Source organism: Callorhinchus milii, unplaced genomic scaffold, assembly GCF_018977255.1.
Source record: "Callorhinchus milii isolate IMCB2004 unplaced genomic scaffold, IMCB_Cmil_1.0 Scaffold1, whole genome shotgun sequence".
NCBI lineage: Eukaryota > Metazoa > Chordata > Chondrichthyes > Chimaeriformes > Callorhinchidae > Callorhinchus > Callorhinchus milii.
The window spans coordinates 120255227-120274531 of record NW_024704742.1 but is presented as its reverse complement, the minus strand read 5'-3'; positions in this window follow the sequence as shown (position 1 = coordinate 120274531).

The window sequence follows — 19305 nt, the reverse complement described above, 5'->3', positions numbered from 1 at the left end:
GGGGAATGAGCACTCTGAGCAAGGCTAACCCAGGGGGAATGAGACTGAGCAAGGCTAACCCAGGGGAATGAGCACTCTGAGCAAGGCTAACCCAGGGGGAATGAGACTGAGCAAGGCTAACCCAGGGGAATGAGCACTCTGAGCAAGGCTAACCCAGGGGAATGAGACTCTGAGCAAGGCTAACCCAGGGGGAATGAGACTGAGCAAGGCTAACCCAGGGGAATGAGCGCTCTGAGCAAGGCTAACCCAGGGGAATGAGCGCTCTGAGCAAGGCTAACCTAGGGGAATGAGACTCTGAGCAAGGCTAACCCAGGGGAATGAGACTGAGCAAGGCTAACCCAGGGGAATGAGCGCTCTGAGCAAGGCTAACCCAGGGGAATGAGCACTCTGAGCAAGGCTAACCCAGGGGAATGAGACTGAGCAAGGCTAACCCAGGGGAATGAGCGCTCTGAGCAAGGCTAACCCAGGGGAATGAGCGCTCTGAGCAAGGCTAAACCAGGGGAATGAGCGCTCTGAGCAAGGCTAACCCAGGAGAATGAGCGCTCTGAGTAAGGCTAACCCAGGGGGAATGAGACTGAGCTTGGCTAACCCAGGGGAATGAGTCTCTGAGCAAGGCTAACCCATGGGAATGAGCGCTCTGAGCAAGGTTAAACCAGGGGAATGAGCGCTCTGAGCAAGGCTAACCCAGGGGAATGAGCGCTCTGAGCAAGGCTAACCCAGGGGAATGAGACTCTGAGCAAGGCTAACCCAGGGGAATGAGACTCTGAGCAAGGCTAACCCAGGGGAATGAGCGCTCTGAGCAAGGCTAACCCAGGGGAATGAGCGCTCTGAGCAAGGCTAACCCAGTGAAATGAGCGCTCTGAGCAAGGCTAACCCAGGGGAATGAGCGCTCTGAGCAAGGCTAAGCCAGGGGAATGAGACTCTTAACAAGGCTAACCCAGGGGGAATGAGACTGAGCAAGGCTAACCCAGGGGAATGAGACTGAGCTTGGCTAACCCAGGGGGAATGAGACTGAGCAAGGCTAACCCAGGGGAATGAGCGCTCTGAGCAAGGCTAACCCAGGGGAATGAGCGCTCTGAGCAAGGCTAACCCAGGGGAATGAGCGCTCTGAGCAAGCCTAACCCAGGGGAATGAGACTCTGAGCAAGGCTAACCCAGGGGAATGAGCGCTCTGAGCAAGGCTAACCCAGGGGAATGAGCGCTCTGAGCAAGGCTAACCCGTGGAATGAGCGCTCTGAGCAAGGCTAACCCAGGGGGAATGAGACTGAGCAAGGCTAACCCAGGGGAATGAGCACTCTGAGCAAGGCTAACCCAGGGGGAATGAGACTGAGCAAGGCTAACCCAGGGGAATGAGCGCTCTGAGCAAGGCTAACCCAGGGGAATGAGACTGAGCAAGGCTAACCCAGGGGGAATGAGACTAAGCAAGGCTAACCCGGGGGAATGAGACTAAGCAAGGCTAACCCAGGGGAATGAGCGCTCTGAGCAAGGCTAACCCAGGGGAATGAGCGCTCTGAGCAAGGCTAACCCAGGGGAATGAGACTGAGCAAGGCTAACCCAGGGGAATGAGACTGAGCAAGGCTAACCCAGGGGAATGAGACTGAGCAAGGCTAACCCAGGGGAATGAGACTGAGCAATGCTAACCCAGGGGAATGAGCGCTCTGAGCAAGGCTAACCCAGGGGAATGAGCGCTCTGAGCAAGGCTAACCCAGGGGAATGAGACTGAGCAAGGCTAACCCAGGGGAACGAGTGCTCTGAGCAAGGCTAACCCAGGGGAATGAGCGCTCTGAGCAAGGCTAACCCAGGGGAATGAGACTCTGAGCAAGGCTAACCCAGGGGAATGAGCGCTCTGAGCAAGGTTAACCCAGGGGAATGAACGCTCTGAGCAAGGCTAACCCAGGGGAATGAGCGCTCTGAGCAAGGCTAACCCAGGGGAATGAGACTCTGAGCAAGGCTAACCCAGGGGAATGAGACTCTGAGCAAGGCTAACCCAGGGGAATGAGACTCTGAGCAAGGCTAACCCAGGGGAATGAGCGCTCTGAGCAAGGCTAACCCTGGGGAATGAGCGCTCTGAGCAAGGCTAACCCAGTGGAATGAGCGCTCTGAGCAAGGCTAACCCAGGGGAATGAGCACTCTGAGCAAGGCTAACCCAGGGGAATGAGACTCTGAGCAAGGCTAACCCAGGTGGAATGAGACTGAGCAAGGCTAACCCAGGGGAATGAGAGATCTGGGCAAGGCTAACCCAGTCGAATGAGAGCTCTGAGCAAGGCTAACCCAGGGGAATGAGAGATCTGGGCAAGGCTAACCCAGGGGAATGAGAGCTCTGAGCAAGGCTTGCCCAAGGGAATGAGAGCTCTGAGCAAGGCTAACCCAGAGGAATGAGAGCTCTGAGAAAGGCTAACCCAGAGGAATGAGCTCTCTGAGCAAGGCTAACCCAGGGGAATGAGCGCTCTGAGCAAGGCTAACCCACGGGAATGAGCGCTCTGAGCAAGGCTAACCCAGGGGAATGAACGCTCTGAGCAAGGCTAACCCAGGGGAATGAGCGCTCTGAGCAAGGCTAACCCAGGAGAATGAGCGCTCTGTGAAAGGCTAACCGAGGGGAATGAGCGCTCTGAAAAAGGCTAACCCAGGGGAATGAGACTCTGAGCAAGGCTAACCCAGGGGAATGAGAAGTGGGAGCCAGACCAAGCCTCTCTGAGATGAATGGCAGCCTATCCCAGGAGATTGGAAGCCAAGTGGAAGCCTCACCCAGGAGAATAGGAGCTTTTAGCAAGTGTTTCCCAGGATAATAACTGCTAGGAGAATTGCCATCTAGAGCAAGGCATTTCTTAATGGCCTGCAGCAGGCTTCATTGAAGAGAATGGGAGCCCAGAGCAGATTCTACTAGGGTGAATCATGGCTTGAAACAAGCTCAGCCCAGGAGAGCAGTAGTTTGGATTAAGATCCATCCAGGAGCATAGAGCGAGACTCCCCAAGAGTAGGAGCCTGGAATAAGTCATGCCAAAAAAACTACTTCTTCAACTGGGTCTATGGCCGTCTCCCTCCACCCTCCCATTCCTCCCTTGGGCAGCCTCTGACCGTGTTTGTGAAGCATTTCTAGACTTTATCCTAAGTGAAAGGTGCTGTATAAACTAAGGTTGTTGATGTTGTTGTTGCAAATGGAAGCACAGAGCAAGCACTGGACAATTGGGAATCTGAAGCCAATGTCAGAAGATTGGGAGATTGGAGCAGAGCTAAGATCATTTGAGGAAGCATCAAGGCGGAGGATAAAAGAGAATTGGAGCCTAGTACAAGCCCTTAGGAACAACAGACTGGCAAGAAAGAGCTGAATCCAGCATCAGGAGATCTCACACAGGGTAGGGGTGGAATGGGGAAAATGGCAACATAGAGCATGCACTATTGGAACATAGAAAAGGCAATGCCCATGGGAAAACACACAGGATAAGCAGCATTGAGCAGGCTTCAGGCAGCAAGGATTAAATGAGAAGTTGCTAAAGCCGGAGAGCCCAGAGCACCAGGAGAGTAAAAGTGAGCTCGAGTCAGCCTCTATGTAGCACAGGGAAACCAAGAGACAGAGTGATAGCAATTCCCTAATCAGCAACTTGCAAATCAAGGTCAAAGCTACAAAGCAACCCCAGACAGCAACAACCAGAGAAATGGAGCTTGCCAGATGCACCAAACAACTTAGGAAGCATGCCCCACCCAATGAACATGCAATCAGTTAGGGTGAGGGAAAATGCCAGCAAACACAAATATCAGTTTGCCCCAGGTAGCAGCACGCTCACCTTTGACCAAGATTTTAGCTCATAATCTAGGCTGACACTGCAGTGCAACACTCCGGGAATGCTGCATTGCCCGAAGTACAGTTCTTGTGATGAGGATTTGAATCCCATCTGGTAGTTCAGATGGATGTCCTCAAGTCACTGTTTTGAAACTGATTCCCAATGGCCTAGCCAATTTTCCTTCCTCTTCCAAATTTAGCCCAAACAGGTTAATTTGTCCTACATTTTATTTCTGCTTGTGGGATGTTGCTGTTCAGATAAGTTTACAGAAAGTCCTTATCATCCACTGAACACTACAGAAGAGGCCAACAACAAGCCTCCACCCTCCCATTCCTCCCTTGGAGCAGGAGATAACCGTGACAAAGAAGAGAGAGACAAGGAGAGAGAAAATCAGAGCTCAGAACAAACTCTAGGCAGCGCAGAGAGATAGCAAAAGCAAGTCCTAGACAGCAACTTAAGCAGAACAAATGTAAACTAAAATGAGCTTCCATTGCAAGGGCAAGCCTGGACAACATAGAATGAAAGCAGGTCCCAAGTGACACACAGAAAGTTGGCTCACAAGGAGAGGCTGGACAGCACAAGTACAATGAGCGCAACAAGTTCCAGAAACACACAGAGATTCAACTCACAGGGCGGCTCATAGAAAATTGGAACAAGTTCCAACCATCATAGTCATCTTACCAGAATGAGCCTGCCAACACTGGGAAAGGATGCAGAAAATAACTTCTGGATAAAATAACAGAAATCGACAGCACCAAAGGAGGCCATTCTGCCCAACAAGCCTGCACTGGGTCACAGCAAGGATATTGCATCAATCCCACTGCCTGCCTTATCCCCACACTCCTTCAACCTTCTCTCTTTCACATGCCTATCTACATCCTTCTTGAGAACAAATGTGAGTTGAGTGCACTCCAGGGATATGGAAGTACAAACCTGAACCAGTTTAAGATCAAGCCCTTAGTAATACAGAGAAACATGGTGTGAGCTTCAGCAATACAGTGATAGCAAATCCTAGAACCAAAGAAAAACTGAAGCAACAGCATGAAAAGCTCTGATAAATGAGAGTGAAAGTGAGCATTGGCTGACAAGATGAGAGGTGGAGTGAGCTCAGAGCCAGAGAAACTCAGGCCTAGATAATACTTAGCTTTAAGAAGGAGCAAGAGTCTAAAGTCAACGAGTGAGGGGAAGCCTAGAGTTTGCATTGAACAATGCATGGACAGCCAGAGCAAAGGTAATCAATACCAGGCCTATCAAGATCAGGGTGAAGCTTAGACCACCTCCATGAAATACAGGGAGAATCAAAATGGCACTAGAATAAACATCAGGAGGCATGGGGAGAACTAGAGTGACACCAGAGTAAAGCCCAGGAGATACAGAGAATCAGAGTGACAGCAGAGTAAATCCTAGGAGATACAGAGAGAATTCAGAGTGACACCAGAGCAAATCCCAAGAGATAGAGAATTTCCTTACTCCACATGCCTAATAATTCCTCCAAAAAAAACAATAATAAATTGGTCATTTCAATCCACAACTGTTTGTGGGACACTGCTGTGCGCAATTGGCTGCCACGTTTCACCCACAAATGTACAGTCAATTCACTTTACAGCATATTCTGTGAAGCGCTTTGAGACGGCTAGAAGACATGAAAAGTGCTATATCAAATGCAAGGATTATTATTATAGAATCAGAGTGACACAAGAGTAAATCCCAGAAGTTAAGGGGAGAAAAAGGCCGACACCAGACTAAATCCCTTGACAAGGAAAGAATCAGAGTAACAGCAGAGTAAATCCCAGGAGATATATGCCAAACAGGAAAGCAAAACAGCAGACTCAGGTGACACCAGGTTGATGCCAGAACCTTGCAAGACAGGGAGAGCTGGAGTGGGCTGGGAGCAGGACAGGAATCAGAGCAAGTAGCAGCGACATAGATAGGACCAGAGCAAAGAAACCACAGACCAACAACAACAACAACAAGATTCCATTTATAACGCGCCTTTCACGTCAGGAGGACGTCCCAAGGCGCTGTATCAGTCTATCAGTCGCCCCCCCCCCCCCACCCCCACCCACCACAATGAAAGGTGGGGGGGGCGACTGATAGGGAGCTTAAAGCAATTAGAAAAAAAGGTTGCAGCGAGTGGGTTGAATTGGGGTCTGAGGCAAAGCCTGAGAGTGAGCGTTAACAGAGGAGCAGCCAGATTGGCAAGCTCCAGGCACTGCAGAGGGGCCAGCAGGCGAGCGAGCCTCAGAGCAGACAGGAGCCAGAGCAAAGGGCTCCCACTCACCAAGGCTGCAAAAAAAAATCTTTGAAGTATTTTGGGTTTTTTTTTTGCAAAAAAAAATGGGGGGTGGGGGGGGGATGTGAGCATTGCTGAGTGCAATACACTCTTGACGACATTTCCTTGGCGCACCTCAAACGATTTGGAAGAGTGTGTGTGTAAAAAATATACAGACTGCGATATAACATTCCTTTGCTTATATGAAACTGGTTTCATCCAAGTCGGTGTCAAAAATGATTACACGTTTCTAAAACGCCGACACGGGATATGAATTCCTGTCAGTCACTGAAAAGAGTGAAATGAACGACGTTATATTTCGTTCTGCCTTAATGATCCTTTGATAAGCAGATTGCAATTTCACAGAGAGAAAGTAACAGCCCAGAAAGTCAATGCAACGATGAACAAGTGCTGACCATTAGAGTCAGGGGACACACACCCACCCCCCCACACACACACACACACACTTACATTGCATTCAAAAAGACTGTGGTTACGTGCAAACTCTGGAGCAGTGACGAAGCCATTGAAGATTTGAGATAAGCACTAATCATAAAGTTTTTTTAAAAAAAAACTGTGCAAGCAAGATCAGGCAATGTGTGTGTTGCTAGGACACTGCAGGAGGAGGCGCAGTGACTGAATTAAACTTTGCAGACCCTGTCTGCAGTTAATGTTCGAAAATATGTTGTGAGCAAACTGCTCCCCCTTTAAATAGTTTCGCATCCGAGAGCAGAAATCGCCTCTCTTGCACGAATTCTGAAAAAAAATATTTCTAGCAATAGGGTTTTTTTTCCCCCCTCCCCCCCACAATATATAGTTTCTTTTTTTCACACACACACACACACAAAAAAACTCCAATATAATGAATGCAGAAGACACGGGGGGGGGGGGGTGTTTGATCTTACTGGGGGATCAAGTGCGTTTGGCTTATTTTTTTTTGAAAGCAAAATCAGAGCACTGATACTCTGAAATTAAAAGCAAAACTCTGAAGACGTCACCAGGAGTTCGGGTTTGGCTTCTAAACCTGTGCTCTCGCTTCCTTACGTCGTGCCGAGTAAGCTTTCCAGGAGCTGTCAGCCTTCTGCTGGACAACCCCACATTCTCAGCGAAGGAGCTACGAAAAAAAAAGGCGAGACACTGCAAAAACACACGGTGCCCTCCGGTTAACTTAACCATTCAAAAGCAGGGTTTGTGCATCGAAAACACACACACACACACACACACACACACACACACAGAGAGAGAGAGGAGAAAATGCACTTTTCGCTGCACAGGGGGGAAAAGCAATGGGGTTCGGATCGCCGATATAAAGTAACATTCAGCAGCCCATTCCCAGACAGCAGCTCTAAATCTATTTGGATAAAACGCGTGTGACCCAGACAGTTGGCATTTGGCCCAAATACATTACACCGGCAGCTCAAATACAAACAAGAGTCTCTACAACAATGAAATAATTGGAAGCGCTGCGCCTTTTTTTTTACACACACACACACACTTTAAAGTCTTGCTTCAATTATGCACACACACACACACACACACACAAAAAAAAATACATTGCAGTCACACTCCCCGCATTCCGGTTAATTGGAGCTACGCATCCCCCAAAGCTTGCAAATCACACGAGGTCCACAGTAAATCACAGCTACATATCGTTTATTGCTGCTTAAGAGTAGAGAATTGTAAACTACTTACTTACAACGCGAGAAACCCCACACTTAAAAATGCAACGCCGTGAATTTTAAACGCACGTCCACCTAAAAGCCAAACAGTTCCTGCAGCCTGAACGCTTTTTGCAGCAAAAAAAATCACGACAGTAATACTTTAAACTATTCCAGTGTCTAATGCTATTATCTTGCAATGCAACCGGCAGTTGTTGCACACACACACATATATATATATATATATATATAGAAATACACCAATAATTTAGGAATAGACAAAGGGTGAAGACGAATGTTATTAGCCTTTACCGTTTTCATCTTCATTCTGGGAAGGTTTTACTGCAGCTTTCAAACAATAGACCGTACACTCACTCACTCACACAGGCGATCCGCACCAACCAATTCTACTCTCTCGAAACCACAAGAGTTATTTTCATCCACAGCAGAATCCTGCAGTTTGGAGAGGGGGAGAGAGAGGGGAGGAGAGAGGGGGGGTCGGGAAGGGGGGGGGGGGGGGGGGGTGGGCTTACTGGAGTTACTGACTTGGCAGAAACTGGGATGCCATCAGCCACCACCAACCAACCAACATAGGGTTTTTTTCCCCCCCCACCACCACCCTTCACTGCCTCCTGTATTCCCAGGCAGCTCAGCTCAGCTCAGCTCACAGCTCAGCACAAAGCTCTCGAGCAGTGGGAGAAGCAAAGCAAAGGCAATGCAAAGGAAAAGTATATGAAACAGTCCCCGATCTGAGTGCCGGCCCCCAGCCAAGTTTAGACTTGCAATCTGGCAACTGTGGAGAGCTGTGGAGAGCTGTGCAGAGCTGGAGGGCTGGAGGGGAGCTGCAGAGCTGGAGGGCTGGAGGGGAGCTGCAGAGCTGGAGGGCTGGAGGGGAGCTGCAGAGCTGGAGGGCTGGAGCTGGGGCTGCAGAGCTGGGGCTGGAGAGCTGGAGCTGGAGTTGGAGAGCGTACTTACGTCAGTGAAAATGCAGATGTGCCTTTGCACAGACAGGGGCTTGTGCGCATGTCTCGCGGATCACGTGAAGGGGGGGTTGGGGGGGGAGACCGAGGGGTCCGCTTAGGGTGAGGCTGACAGAGGGGGACCCCCGGGCGCAGTCTGACTTTGCAGAAAGCGTTACGCTGCCGCCGCAGCCGATGGAGCTGACGGAGCGCTCCCGCCGCATCACCGCGGGGTCGGGGGAGGGGGGGGGTTGCAATCGGGAGGAGGTGCGCTGCTGCCCCCCCCCCGGGGTGGGGGGTGGTGCTGGGGCTGTGGGGGGGGGTTGCTGGGGGTGGGGGGGGTGGTGCTGGGGGGGGGTGGTGCTGGGGGTGGGGGGGGGTTTGAATTCAAAGCGTTAAAAACAATACGCCTCAGTCTCCTGAGCTGAGAGAGAGAGAGAGAGGGTCGGGGTGTTGTGGTGGTGGTGGTGGAGGGGAACTCTGCCCCCGGATTGCTGTTGTCTGCAGTGAGACGGCAGCTGTGATGGGCTCTCGTGTTGTCCTTCCAGCGCTGGTGCCCCCGGGGGTGGGGGGGTTGTGGGTGGGGTGGGTGGGGTGGGGGTCTCCTTCGCGGTTTGGTGTTAAAACTTTGCGCAGAGTTCAACCGCGGTCGTTAGTCCTCGAAGCTCTACTACTACTCTACTACTACTACTACTCTCTCTCTCTTTCTCTCTCTACTCTCCCAAAACACGATGTAAATGAGGTACTCCCGTGTGCGCGGAGGTCCCGTTTTAACCGTTTGCATTCCAGCCGCCGCCCCAATCCCCCCCCCCACACACACACACACACAGACACACACACACACACACACAGACACACACACACACAGACACACACACACAGACACACACACAGACACACACACACACACACAGACACACACACACACACACAGACAGACACACACACACACACACACACACACGTCCCCATCGCTCTGGGAGGCGCTTTGGCGTTTGGCACCGGGAAAGCACATTAATGCCCCATCGAATGGAGCAGCAAATTATTCTGCACGTGTTTTTTTTTAAAAAATATTCAAAAGCCGTCTGTCCCCGGTGGTAAATACTTCGGGTGGAATCTGCACCGGGGTCTCGGTGCAGCAAAGGCACAGCACCGACCAACGAGACGCACCTTAAGCGGATCACACGTTGAGTGAGAGGAGCGGCGCGCAGTGCTTTTTTGGATGAACCGTTTGAAATCGCGGCTCTGCAAAACGTGAAGGGATTTTCGTGCTTTTTTTTGGGGGGGGGTCATTGCTGGTGATCTGGTTTGCGGGTTCACAGGGGGTGATGGCATTTGCAAACCTCCGTCGGCTTCCAAATCGCCGTGCGGGGAAAAAAATAAAGCATTGCATCGATAAACGATGCGCATCCCCGTGGCGAGTGTAAGGCGGGTCTGCAATACCTTTTTTATATATATATATATATATATATATAGCTTAGCTGAGTGCAATATCAAAAGAAAACCCAAGTCAATGAAAAGCTGCCAGAACTTGGCAGCAAGTTCAATCGAAATGTGGTGGAGTTACTGGTTCACCGTTTGGAGGTTAAAATGACATTGGGCAATCACTGCATGTGGGTCCCACCGATAATAACGCTTTAGATTTTATTGTGAATTTGAAAAAAACAACTGAATTGAGTAATGCAAACCATAAATAAGCGAATTTTCTTTTAGTACCACCAGGAGCAAAGCTTTAAATCAGGGTGGGGTGGGGGGGGAGGAGGAATAAAGGAGAATTTTTTATATGAAAGGACTACTGGTTTGGAACTTGGCTTTGCAACCGTTTGTAAAACCGTCGGTAACTACTCATATACAGCAGTTGCTGTATGCATTGGGTTGATTCTCTTTAATACAATTATAATGATGTGCGGATGGGCACCAAGTCCTTGTAGCTCGCAAATATTTTACATTGCATTGCAGTCACACTGCTAATTGTGTTAATGATACCACATTTTAGTGAAACGTGTCCAATACAGTTGTGAAACAAAGGCACGTCGGATTATTTGTGTACTTGCATTTTTATTTCAATAAACAAAGGAGACTAAACTGATCAGAAGGCAAGGCATGTTATTGTAAGCTGTTCTGGTATGCAGTTTGATTTGAATCTATGTGTGTTATGGGTGGGGGTGTGGGGGGGGTGGGGGGTTAAAATATATGCATGTATCCGTTTCATACATTTAAGGCACAAATGCACTGTAAAGCTGCGTGGACTTCCAGTGATTTCAAGTGATAGATTTGCTTTCCAACTTCTGAGCTGGGGAGAAGTTCTTTGAGAAATTCTTTTAAAATCGTGCCCCCACTCGGTGAGCCACGCAACATCTGAAAAAAACAGACAAGATGCAAAGTTTCCGAGCATTCTGTGTCATTCCTGAGCATTGGTGGGGATCAGGCTTTATTCCCATTAGCCTGTCCCAACCCACGCCGGAGGTAGTAGGTGTAAGTCCTTTGGTGGTCTCTGGAAGGTTTAACTGGCCTTCTCGATGATTTAAAGGTCGTGAGTGAGCCCGTGTTGTCCAGCTTTCTTAGGGGGGTTGGGGGGTGAAAGGGAAACGCATCAGTCTCCACAGCCGCTAGTCCTCAACGTGACCTTCTCATTACTTGGCTCCACGCCAAACAAGTCTAGAAGGTATAAGTACATCCTGTGGTGGGTATTGACAATTTCAAATAAACACACTCCATATGTTATGTCGAATCGGTGAAACGCTTGTTTGTTTGCAATAAATATTCGCCCTGAACTATGAATCCGGACCTGACATCTTTAATGTCAAGAAAAGTAATTACAGGGAAGAAGCTTTTCAACAAACACTCACCCAACACGTAAAAATGTGTGTATGCTCTCGCCCCAACAATAACACTGGGTACCAGGCAAATAAACACAAATATTAATTTCACATTTTTCTTTATTCACTCAGTTGTCTGTATTTCGGTGCTGGTGAAATTGAATCCCAATCATTATTGCTGGCAAAATAATTAACCTACAAGAGGAACACAGATGCAAGAAATCTAATGATAGTCTTTGCTAGAAAGGCTCTTTCAAAGAAAACAAATGTTTTGCATGTTCCAGTCTGGGTCTCATATGATGAGTCAGACATCACAGTATGATAAAGTTCCAGATTGCATAAAGTATGTTGATCTGCTTCTGTGATAATCATTTACTATATAACCAATTCCTGGGAACTACCAGGTAAAATATGTCTCTCACCCTCATTCCCAGGGGAGTGTGCAAAAAATTGGAACAGTTCATATCCAGACAATCATTTGACTAAACTGAGGATTGATTCCCTGGGTTTGTTTAGAGAACGCCACCTTGTGGCTCAAACCACAGACAAAGTAAGTGACTGCAAATTCACATCAGGAAACTGAGAGAAACCCGATTAACAACAACAACAAATTACATTTGTATAGAGCCTTTCAAGTTGGGAGGATGCCCCAAGGCGCTGGACAGTCAGGGATTTGGACCTGAGCTGGGGGTTGGGATCAGGAGGGGTAGAGGGCAGGGAGGGATGGGGCGGGGGGGGGGGGGGGGGTGTAGGAGTGTAACCCATTAAGTCTTTGATTAGATATATGTTCAAAACTGACAGACCACCAGAGAGAGTTAATGACGAATTCCACGCAGGGGATATGAAACTGTAATAACTTTGTATAAACGTAAAGGATTGTGACTGAAGTGGTGTATTCAAACAGAGCTGTTTTCACTGTTCCATAAATCTGTCATGAAGCACTGATGATTTTCACAGAATTGTTGCTACTGTACAAAAACACAGATATTCGGCGCCACAATGATTTGTCGTTTGGTGTTGTGAATACGATTATCACTTTTGCTAGTGTTATTATTATTCCTGGAGCCCTTATGCCTCGACACTTAGTACATTTCCTCCATCTTTTTAATCAAGTTCAGGTAATGTTTTGCATAATTTTATAATTCTTGTTCAGTTTTCAATTAATGATCTGGCAAAGTTAATAATTTTAACCATCTGGGATAACAAGGTATTTGTTTTACAGGAATCATTCCATGTACACAACAGAGGGATATTTTGAACATTCAAAGGCAAGTTTGTTGGTATGTTTCGCCCACAAAAAATGCAATCAATTCACTTTACAGTCTGTTCTGTGAAGCTCTTTGAGACGTCTAGAAGACGTGAAAAGTACTATATCAAATTCAAGGATTATTATTATTATTATTATTATGTTTTCCTTAAATGTAAATGTTTGGACTATGACTTTTGCACTAGAAAAAGGGAAATTAATATTGCATTTCATAAATGGTAGATTAACACTAGATGTGTTCATAAAACAATTTTGTGATACTTTCTATACGTATAAGCAGAAAAACAATTATGTAAGTGTAGCGTTTTTGGGGGCGGTCAGCTGGGTGTCCGACACACGCAGAAATCCATCACTATGTTCAACAATATCCAAATCGAACTGAGAATTCCAGGCCTCCCACCTCCACATGGAAATTCCAGAGATAGATTGTTGGAATGGAATGCGCGTTCTCTCCCTGGAGGGACGCATCCTGCTTACATAATTCCGGAAAGTATTAGGCGCAGGTTGGCAAGAGCCAAGACTTAGGGTCCCTGGAGCATGCATTGATTGCAGTTGCTTATAGTTTGTTTCTGGGGTCTGCCAGTGGTACTCTGTGTTGCAGATTCTTTTTTCATTGAGATCCAACAACAACAACAAGATTCCATTTATAGAGCGCTTTTCATGTCGGGACGACGACCCAAGGCGCTGGACAGTTGGGTCAGGACCCGAGCAGGGGGGAAATGGTCAGGGTGAGGGGAGGGAAGGGAGAGGGGCGAGGAGGGGGTAGAGAGTTGAGAGGGGAGCTGAATAATAATCCTTGCATTTGATATAGCGCTTTTCACGTCGGGAGGACGTCCCAAAGCGCTTTACAGAACACACTGTAAAGTGAATTGACTGTATATTTGTGGGCGAAACGCGGCAGCCAATTGCGCACAGCAATGTCCCACAAACAGTCGTAGATTGAAAATGACCAATTTATTATTGATTTTGTTTTTGGAGGGATTATTATTAGGCGTGTGGAGTAAGGAAACTTGCCCAAGGTTTCGCCCTCTGCCTGGAATTGAACTCAGGTCTCTCGCTTGCAAAGCGAGTGCTCTAACCACTGAGCTACAGGACTCGGACCGTGAAGGCACGGTCAAAGAGAAAGGTCTCGAGACCGGCCTTGAAGGAGGAAAGGGAGGAAGCAAGGCCAAAGGCACAGGGGATGGAGTTCCAGAGCCTAGGGGTTGAGAGGCTGAAGGCCCGGCCACCGATGGTAGGGCGGTTGGGGCGGGGGATGTGGAGCAGACCGGAGCCAGAGGAACGGAGGGTACGGGCAGGTAGGTAGGGGGATAGTAGGTCAGAGAGGTAGGAGGGAGCAAGGCCGTGAATGGCCTTGTAGATGAGGATCTTGAATTCGATCCTCTGGGGGATGGGGAGCCAGTGGAGGCGAGCGAGGGTGGGAGTGATGTGGTCCCGAAGCCTGGTGCGGGACAGCACACGAGTTGCAGAGTTCTGAATGACCTGCAGCTTGTGGAGGGAGGTGCCGGGAAGGCCGACGAGGAGAGAGTTCCCATAGTCCAGCCTTGAGGTGACAAAGGCGTGGACCAGAGTTTCAGCAGCGTGAGGGGTGAGGTAGTGCCGTAGTCTGGCGATGTTTCGGAGGTGATGGAAGGCGGTGCCAGTTGTGGCGCAGATATGAGGGAGAAAGGACAGCTCAGGGTCGAACAGAACACTGAGGTTCCTGACTGACTTTGAGAGGTGGAGAGTGCAGCCTTGGATGCTGATGCTGTCAGCGCCTGAGGTGCGGAGGTGCTGACGTGAGCCAATCAGGATGGCCTCAGTTTTACGCACATTGAGTTGAAGAAAGTTGTCTCTCGTCCAGGACTCAATGTCGGACAGGAAGGCTGTCAGGACATCGGTGGTCGTGGAGTTGAGGGTAGCGGAGGAAAGGTAGAGTTGGGTGTCATCCGCATACATGTGGAAGTTAACCCCATGTCTGCGGATGATGTCACCAAGGGGGAGCATATAGAGGGTGAAGAGGAGGGGATCGAGGACAGAGCCCTGAGGGACGAGACAGTACAGGGGCTGGAGGAAAAGCTGTTTGTGGAAACAAAATGAAGACGGTGGGAGAGGTACGACCTAAGCCACTCAAGGACAGGGCCTTGAAGGTTAAGGTGGGAGGACAAGCGGTGGAGGAAAAGCAGAAAGAGTAGGTGAGAAAAACATGCTAAGGTAAGCTAAAAAGGTTATTCCAATACAATTTACATTTATATAGCATTTTCCAGATCAGAAGGATGTCTGAAAGAGCTTCACCCTGCTGGCTGGCCACCCAAGCCAGAGGGTGAGAGCTGAAGAGGATTGGCAGAAGAAAAATTACTGAGAATATAGTATGTCTCGAGGCAGGCTTTGAATATGGGAAGGATGGGGTGAGTTGGAAGGAATCCAGGATGGAATTCCAGAGAGTGGGGAGCAGAATAGCTGAAAGCTCGCGAGCCAATGGTGGGGTGGACAAGGCAGGGGATCAGAACCAGGCTAGTAGTTACTGAGTGAAGGGAGCGACCAGGTTAGGAGAGTTGTAAGAGGCTGCAGAAGTAGGATGGGACAAGGCGTGAAGGGAAGTAAAGGTGAGAATGAGGACCTTGAATTAGACCCGCTGGGGGATAAATCTTGATTTTGACGCAGTGAGCCTACAAGAAAGAGCAAGAGCATGTATAACAACATTTCTTGGTGCTCAGAGTGGAATAAGACAGGACAGTTCAGAGAAACAAAGGGTTGTGCATTAGTGCCTGTTTGGCTTCCTATATCAGTAAAACAATGTCAGTGTGTCTCAGTTGGTAGCATTGACTTCTCTGAGTCAGAAGGTTGTAGGCTCAGGCCCCAATGCCGTGACTTGGAACTCAAGCAGTCTAGGCTGACCATCCAATGAGTGCTGTGGATTTGTGCCATAGTTGGAGGTGCTGAGAAGGTAAACCGAGTTAAAGATTCCATGATACTATTTGAAAAGAGGAAGAAGTTTCTCCTGGTTTCCTGGCCAACAATCCTCCAAATAAAATTGGTCATTCACTTCATGGCTGTTTGAGGTACATTTCTCACAATTGGCTGTTTGCCTACAAAATACAGTCACTATACTGTACAGTATATCCTGTGAAGCGCTTTGAAACATCATCCAGATGTGAAAAGCATTGTATCAAAGACAAGGATTATTATTGAAAGAATAATGTTCATGTTGAAAATTGAAGTCATCAAGATTGATGATTCCAGGAGAGGGAAGTTAGAATTGATATAGTTGATTTTGTAGGACAGAAAGCTGAAAAATTGTGTATAATTATCCAGACATGGGGATGTGGGGAATGATAGTGTCAGCAGATAAATTTAGTGAGATGAAGTAGAGATATTTTTAGCCACAAAAGGTTGAAAATCAGATGATTTGAGGGAACTAAGGTAAGTAGCAGGGTTATCAGAATGAAAGAAACTAACCCACCCTTTGGATCAGAAGTTGGAGTCAAAAGAATAACAACAGCATTGGAAAGAGGCAGAATTGGAAAGAGGTGAAATTTGCATTTCATTCATTCAGGAACTGTAGATGAAAGATGGAAATACACGCAATCGAAATTTAAGGCGATGCCATGAATGTTATAAGGCAAATCAGGTAAAATGAGAAGAGGTAGTAATAATAATTCTTCCATTGATATTGTGTCTATAACATCAAGAACATCTCAAAGCACATCAAAAAGTTTCTGTAATGTGTAGTAATGTGTAGTTGTAGGCAAATGTGTCAACCAATTTGCACACAGAAGTGTGAGAGACCTGGGTTAGATTCCCAACAGGGCGAAACCTTGGGCAAGTTTCCTTCCTCCACCCGCCTGATAATAATTCCTCAAAAAAAAACAATAATAAATTGGTCACTTCAATCCACGACTATTTGTCATGCGCAATTGGCTGTGCGCAATTGGCTGCCGCATTTCGCCCACAAATATACAGTCAATTCACTTTACAGTCTATTCTGTGAAGCGCTTTGAAACGTCTAGAAGACATGAAAAGCGCTAGATCAAATGCAAGGATTATTATATTATTAAGTGATGCACAAATAGCCTGTAGTGAATGATCAATTTTACCTGGAGGGTTATGGCTAGGTTATGTGGAGAAACTCTTTTTAGTAGCGAACGAGACAGGTCCAAATTTAGACGTTGCTAGAAATGCAAATTTTCATTTTTGTTTCACATTTCACATTTTCACATTTCAGTTTAGTTAAATACAAAATTAGTTTTTATGGCTACACATTAAAAATATATTGTAGTGAAATATATATATTATATATGTGTATATATCAATTGGAAATCTCTCTGAATCTGTTTATTTTCTTTACTAGCTCTAGTCAGTAATGCGTCCACTATGGTTGTTAGATTTTTCATACAATAACCCTATTTCCCAGCTCCTATCTTGAAAATGGTGCTCATGTACGATTCGCACAAAGTGGCTATTCATGTATGAGTTCAGCAGTGATTCTTGGCAAGCGATTTAACTGTGGATACATGAGAACCCAGCTCTGGTTCTGTGCTTAAACCACATCCATAGATTCACTTCTTTCAGGAGTGAACTGATGGCATTCAGGAGTGCGATCCTGGCTATTGATTCCTTTGCATACATGGGGACACTGAGGTCAATTGTGGTGCCGCAGCCTGATATCAGTGATCAAATCTGAGACAACAACAACAAATTGCAATTATAAACTGTAGCGCCTTTCACGTAGAAAGGACGTCACAAGGCACTGGACAATCGAGGTCTTGCACCTGAATCTTAGATTTTTCAGATTTCTTGGGCATCTTATATTTATGCCCTCTTGTTTTGGACTCACTGACAAGTAGAAACGGCCCATCAATATCTAACTGTTTATGCTTCTGTGAGTCTAAATACAGCATGAACCTCTGAGCACAACACGGCAATTAAACTGTTTTAGCAAAATCTATGTGTTATATTAATTTGGATTCCACCTTTCCTTCATTGCACACTGCGTAAAAAACATGCCATGGAGAACGAGGGTAAAATAATGCTGGTATGCATACTGTTCCAAAATATCCATAGTCTGTGAAATGTAACACCTACCCACACACATGTGGTGATGCTTATAATATTTTAAAAATTCTATTACTGTACTTTCTCAGAAATAGAACCATAATTAAAAAAATGAAAAAGCAACTAACTGGTATATTTAAGGTAAATTGGTACACAGGAAAACACAATGTAGTTGTACCTGAAAGAGCAATGGAAGCTTAATGTCTGTAAGGCTTTGAGTTATCTGAAATTCTGACTTTGATTTCAATAAACATATGCAGGAGATGCCATCATGTGGACATTGCTTTTATAACACTAATATAACACTATTGAATTAAACCTAACCCAACACAGGCTAAATCTGTAGTGAGAACTAAAGTGATTCTTTATAATTCAAATGCCATATGTTGTAAAAGTTTACAAATTTGATTCAACACAGAATATTTTTCGGTAAACAATACATTTGTTCTATTGGCACAAATCAAACAGAATTGTTTCTGTTATCTTCAATGTCAAAAATCTATGCTATTTTTAAATAAAATATTTATATCCAAATTTGAATCAGCTGTTGCGATTTAGTACTGGAGATTTTTTCAGAAATCAAAATATTGTGTGTTTTGTCTGTAAGAACGGAACCTGCAATTCATTCACAACATTTACAATCCATTATGAACTGTAATGGTCCCCATATTGACATAGCCCTGGTTTTCTTAAAGGCAGGCTAATATGTTAGTTAAATCTGGTTTAAGAATAACATAAACAACCTGAAACATAGTGAGGCAGATTAACATTAAACAGAGAAATGACTTCAACATTCCCTCAAGTTAGATCATGCTGAAAATCACTGTGATTATTTAAAAGAAAATTCAGAATTGATGATAGAATATTAGTGACTACATTGTATAATATTCATCTTTTTCATTGAAATCAGTTTTCAAGTATCCTAAGGGATTGTCTTGCATTGTATTTGCTACATGTTTTGAGATGAAGCACCTTGTGTGCAAAGTAGTCACAATAAATTAAAATGGAGCCAAATTAAATGCTTCCAGTTTGTGTGTGTGTGTCTGTGTGTGTGTTTACACAGGAGCTTAACCACTGTTTACATTACATGACATTTGACATCATGCATTGGGACCCAAAGGAAAGCTACCCTTTGGCATAACAGAAAGAATAAACCAAATGCATTTCTAACAGTGGTAACAGAGACCCTTGATGACTGGAACACCGCTGGATATGTCTGCAAATCCTAGGGGGTGTCACTATGTGCACCAACAGAGATATGGCAGAATGACATTCATTTTAATAGTTAATACATTACACTGTAAACACAACTTTTGTCAATCGCTATACTTGGATTTCATAGTGTAGCAAAAACAAACAACTGAACACATGTATATTCATCATTATTGCATTCTTGCTGCTTTTTATCTTTTGTAAAAGTAAATTCTCTACTTATACTCTCTCTTTAATTTTGCTCATATTGCACATCATTTTGAATGTTAAGAGATATGCTAAGCAAACTGTTTGCTAGGTTTTGCG